This window comes from Cebus imitator, unplaced genomic scaffold (genome assembly GCF_001604975.1).
Source record: "Cebus imitator isolate Cc_AM_T3 unplaced genomic scaffold, Cebus_imitator-1.0 Scaffold257, whole genome shotgun sequence".
In the NCBI taxonomy this organism is placed as follows: Eukaryota; Metazoa; Chordata; class Mammalia; order Primates; family Cebidae; genus Cebus; species Cebus imitator.
In genome coordinates, this window is record NW_016107572.1 from 2,679,340 (window position 1) to 2,684,945 (window position 5,606).

Here is a 5,606-nt window from a genome sequence, read left to right on the forward strand (position 1 = left end):
AAGGAGGAGGAGGGGCGTCGGCAGTCCGGAAGGTGGGGAGAAATCACTTAAGTTACTGAGCACCTACTATTTGCGGGGCACTTGCGGGGCCTCCCTTCTCCTCTGCACCTAAGAGTTCCAGCTCAGACAGCATGACAGTTCAGTGGGGTGGAGAAAGAAAGGAAGTGGGTGCCCGGGGTCAGAAGTCGGGTGGAGAGGCTGGCCGATCCATCTGCCCCCTTCTAACTGCGGCTGAATCAGCGGTACTCGGACGCCATGTGGGGGAGGGAGGAAACACGGCCTGGAAGTGGCGGTGGCGGGTTCCCGGGCAAAGGAAAGGCTTGATTGTGCAAAGGCTTCCTGCCCTGCCAGCTCGCGACTCTGCCACCGAGCTGCCGCCTTTCTGAGGCCAGCCTGGGAGGCGGGGCGGGAAGGCGAAGGCAGCAAAGGGTTACGGGAATAGCTTTCCAATGACAAAGTCTGGAAGGGACCCATGCCTCCGCCCCTCTGCGGGTTAAACTGGCACAGTGCAGGGGGAGGAAAGCGAGGGCGACCGGAGCGGATCCTCTCCTCCCGCCCGCCCCCGGCCGCCGGGCACTCCCCTCCCGGGCCCGCGGTGGAGGCAGCCGGCGTGTGCCTGGGGCAGCGGGTCACGAGGCTCCACCCCGGCCGCCGGGCCCGGGGGGGAGGCACTTTGTTCAGGTTGCCGCCTCCCTCCTCATTGTGGGGCTGGGGCCGGCGGCGGCCCTAGTGCGGGGCCCGAGACACGAGAGCGCGGCGGACGCTGAGCCTGGTGCGAGGGGCCGAGGCGGCCGGGAGAGCCCCGGGACACTTTGTGCTCGCGAGGAGCAGACCCCGCACCCGCGCTGCCCTAGGGGATGCGCGACTCTGCGCGGCGGCGGCGCGGACCCGGAGCCCGAGCGGGCAGGCGCTACGGTGAGTGGCCGGCGCGGGGCGGTCGCGTGGTCGCGGCGCTGGGGGTCTGCAGCTTCCCATTTTGCCGGGCTCGGCTGGCGGGTCCTGCGCGGCCAGGACCAAGACCCGGGGTAGGGGAGGTTGGCGTCCGGGGGAGGCTGCTGGCTGGGCTCGGGAGAGGCGCTGGAATAAATAACTACTTAGATGATCGCGGCTTCCCAGGGAGGTGTGTGTCCCTTCGACCACTACCGGACCGATTGCGCGTTTGATTCTGGAGTTGACTCGGGGGGAAGGGGCTGCCCAACTTCAGTCCCTCTGAGCCTCAGTTTCCTTGTTGTGAAATGCCTGCAATTTAAAGTGCGTTGAGATCTTATCAGCAGACACCAGGTGCTGCGTTCATATTCTCGCACCCACACGACCTGCATGCACCCTACCCGCACTTCTGCCTTTCGCTGAAGCGAGAGTTAACTCCTCCCATCCCAGCAGGAGCCAGCGGAACAGCTGGGGCGGGTGACCTTGCGGGCCTTCCAGAAAACCTTCCCTGCACCCCCAGGATGCGGCGAGAAGCGCCCTGCCGCCAATCTCCCGGAGGCCGTCCTCTCTGGCGCCCCCCCAGTGCGTCTGGGAGCGGAGAAAGTGGTCTCGGAGGAGAGCGGAGGGAGGAGAACGCAGAGGTTGGGTGAACACGGGGAGCTCACCTGAGCGCTCCTGGGTCTCGGGCTCTTGTACTTGCTAATCCTCAGAGCCGATAAAAACTGGTCATAGGATAAAAAAGCAGCCAAGTCTGCAGCGGGCAGAGAGGGAGGCAGGAACTGGAGAGGACGCGAGTGGCGGGTGGGGGGGGGGGGGGGGGGGGGGGGGGGTTGGTGTGCAGGGGTGACGTCCACACGGCAGAGAGGGTTCCTTGTCCCCGGGAGCCGAACACAGGAAAATCAGCTGGTGAGTCAATGGGACTTTGTTAGGATAGTCACAGGGCGCAGCTGGCGCCGGCTTAAGGGAAGAGCTGCATCCCCCCTTGATAACATGCTGTTTATCTGACTTCCTGTTTCAATGATTGGGATACCATTGGCTCGTTCAAATTCAGTGCTGAGAAGCCTGTGGCCACGTTCGTTCACTGTGCAAAAGCAGAGGGCTTGCCTGGGCTTTCATTAGCGGGCTAGCTCTTTTTCCCCCTACATGAGGTCCCCGGCAACTCACTTATAATGGGGCTGGAGACTTCACACAATGGCCTCCCCAGGTGGAGGATCTGTCACTGCAGAGACCTTGGCTCCCCTCAGGCCAGAGATACACATGACTCCAGCTTGCTTATGAAATTTGCTTTTATCCTGCTTTGACTTTTGGTTGGTGTGTCTTTGGGATTGACCCAAGAAGGGAGACAGAGGGAACAGCTCTATGGATTTCATCTTCTAAGATGAGCTTCCTAGTGGTACATGCTTTCACCATTGGTTTCTACGGGAAGTTTTCAATCAGTTTGTAGTTTTCTATCTGGCTGTGTTGCCAACCACCTGGATGATCAGAGAGCAAATAATTGCTCATGTCTCTGTCCTGGTTTTCACTTCTGTAAAATGGAGCCAGGGAACATTGCTACTCTTGGAAGAATGGAGAAGGCTTTTCAGATTTGGGCTCCAGCCCCTAGCGTCTATTTCCTGAACTTTCCAGGTGAAAGAGAGTACTAGGTGAAAGAGAACACCCTTCCAGGTGAAAGACAACAGCCGCTAATCTGAACTTCTCTAGCAATTTATCTGAATTTCCTTGGGGCAGGTCTCACACTCTGCTTTGCATTTTTTATTTTTGTTGATTGTCAGTGTGCCATGCTTTTTATTTTAGATCTTTGGGTGTTTGTGCACATGCCTATCTCCCTGTGAATACCTTGTAGCCAAACACCCTATCTGACCACCCACAACACTCAGCACACGGTAGGCACTTTATAGATGTTTGCCAAATTAGTAGAATTGGGAAGAAAAACTAAGTAGCTCTCCAAGGCCTCCCATCTCACTTAAGTGCCCATTTATTCATCCTTTGGAAGTTGATTTGCTCCCCCAGATCCCCTCCACCTCTTTTTCCCTCAAAAGGCAGTCCATAAAAATGTGTATTTGCCCACAGATGAGTAGGCAAGCTTTGAGTATTTGAGCCTTTTCCGGGATCTGGCTTCTTTGGTAAGCCTTGGTCTAGGGAAATTGAAAAGAAGAATGCTGTTTCGGCTAGGTGCGGTGACTCACGCCAAGTAATCCCAGCACTTTGGGAGGCCGAGGTGGGCGAATCACCTGAGGTCAGGAGTTTTAGACCAGCCTGGCCAACATGATGAAACCCCGTCTCCACTAGAAATATGAAAATTAGTCAAATGCAGTGGCACATGCCTGTAATCCCAGCTACTCAGGAGGCTGAGACAGAAGAATTGCTTAAACCAGGGAGGCGGAGGTTGCAGTGAGCCGAGATCACACCATTGCACTCCAGCCTGAGTAACGAGAGTGAAACTCCGTCTCCGTCTCAAAAAAAAAAGAGTGCTATTTTTTCTTGCCTCGCCTAACCTGGCCCCCTCCTGAGTCCCTGTGAATCTCTGATATCAACGCAGTTTGGGCCCAGTAGAAAGAAGTGGTCTAGAATAGAAAAGTCTCCTATCCAACGTTTACAATTTGTCTCTCTTTTCATCTTCCCATTTCCAATTCCCCATTCCACTTCCCTCTTCTTTTAAAGTTCTTTTGAATTCGTGAAGGGTTTGGCCTTTAAGAAAAACCAGAATGTCAAAATTAAAAGGATCTCCACGCCTCCCAACCCCTGATCTTCTCCCCTTTACAGACAAAAATCAAGGCCCACTGAAGGGAAGGGATAGGTTCAGATCTACACCGCTGGGGTGCTACAGAAGGCCACCTAGAACACACAGCTTCTGGCTCCCAGTTTAGGGCTCATTCCCTTTCAGCAAATTGCTGCGAACTTTTCTCTTCCTAGTGTTTCCATCTCAGCAGATGTTACTTAGCTGTTAGCAAGAAAGAGGAACAGGAACACAGCAAGGGTCAAGAGAGCTATCTCTGTGATGGAGCCAGAGATAGCTGGCTATCAGCTTTTAGAGTCTTTGGAACATGGAGAGCTAAGAAATGTGGCAATACTTGGCAAACACTTCATCTTTCTGGTCCCTAGTCGCCCTAAAAAGATTATAATTAAAAACACTTTTAGTTCCTTTTTTAACTTAAAAATACCCCACAAAAACTAGTCTAGTGAAAAACACACTTCACAGTAAACAGTTTCCTGGGCCTAATAAGTCCCCTTAACCGCCCGGAAAGGCTGACTGAGACCTGATTTCCTCCAAGAGGCCTGAGATTTTGCTTCCCATCTTCCTGTGACTCTTGAGACGTGAAGGGAGGCAGGATGGCTGAGACCCAGGCCACTCTGACCTGCCTGTGGATGTGGTTCAGCTTCTTACACATGTCCTGTGCCGTCCACGTTACCATCCCCAGCACGTCTATTTGCTCTACTTAATATGAGATGCAGCAACATGCATAAAAAATTAAAGGCACTGATGCATGTGCCTCCACCAAGGACCGTTACTAACGAGATGATTCCACTTCAAAAGACTGCAAGACTGTTCTGATATCCAATCCTCACATGCTCTGAAAGCTTTCACAAATGGAATTGCTTCTTAATTTCCTTTTTGGCTTGTCCATTACTGGTGTGTAGAAACACAGCTGATTTTTGTGTGTTCATCTTGTCCCTTGCAATTTTGCTGAATGTATTAGTTCTGGTAGCTTTTTTGTTTATGGATCCTTTGGCACTTTCTGTCTATAGGATCATGTTAACTGTGAACAGAGATAGTTTTACTTCTTCCTTTCCAATTTGAATGCCTTTTATTTCCTTTTCTTGCCTAATTGCTCTGGCTAGAACTTTCAGTATCATGTCGAGTAGCAGTGGTGAAAACAGGCATCCTTCCCTTGTTCTTGATCTTAGGGAGATTTCTCGATTTTAGCCTTTCATGAGTGAGTGCCGTGTTAGCTATGGGCTTTTCATAAATGGCCTTTATTGTGTTGAGGAAATCATCTTCTATTCCTAGTTTTCTAAGCATTTTTTATCACAAAAGGGTGTTGAATTTTGTGTCAAATGCTGTTTTTCTGTATCACTAGAGATAATCATGTGGCTTGTTTTTTTTCCTTTGTTGTGTTAGGAAATCATCTTCTTTTTTTTTTTGAGACGGAGTTTCGCTCTTGTTACCCAGGCTGGAGTGCAATGGCGCGATCTCGGCTCACGGCAACCTCCGCCTCCTGGGTTCAGGCAATTCTCCTGCCTCAGCCTCCTGAGTAGCTGGGACTACAGGCACGCACCACCATGCCCAGCTAATGTTTTGTATTTTTAGCAGAGACGGGGTTTCACCATGTTGACCAAGATGGTCTCGAACTCTTGACCTTGTGATCCACCCGCCTCGGACTCCCAAAGTGCTGGGATTACAGGCGTGAGCCACCGCACCCGGCCAGGAAATCATCTTCTATTCCTAGTTTTCTAAGCATTTTTTTTTATCACAAAAGGGTGTTGAATTTTATGTCAAATGGTTTTTTTTCTGTATCACTCGAGATAATCATGTGGCTTGTTTTTTTTCCTTTGTTGTGTTAGTGTGGTACATTACATTGATTGCTTTTCTTACGTGGAACCACCCTTTTATTCCTGGGATAAATCCCTCTGAAGGTTTTTTGTTTTCTTAATCTGAAAAGTTTCGTTTTTTTTTTTTT

General features: G+C 51.4%; 1 protein-coding gene across 7 annotated transcripts in view; it reads left to right on the forward strand.

Moving 5' to 3' along the window:
* The first annotated feature begins 338 nt into the window (after positions 1–338).
* The window catches only part of NAV1 (neuron navigator 1), a 279,723-nt gene continuing 274,455 nt past the window's right edge, over positions 339–5,606 (forward strand). For 4 of the 7 annotated variants that reach the window (XM_017499445.2, XM_017499446.2, XM_017499448.2 and 1 more), the window contains exon 1: positions 340–915. The gene's annotated coding sequence lies outside the window, so the exon portion shown is untranslated. Of the gene's footprint in view, positions 916–5,606 lie in introns of all 7 variants that reach the window. The other 3 variants (XM_017499447.2, XM_017499449.2, XM_017499450.2) reach the window with 1 other exon arrangement.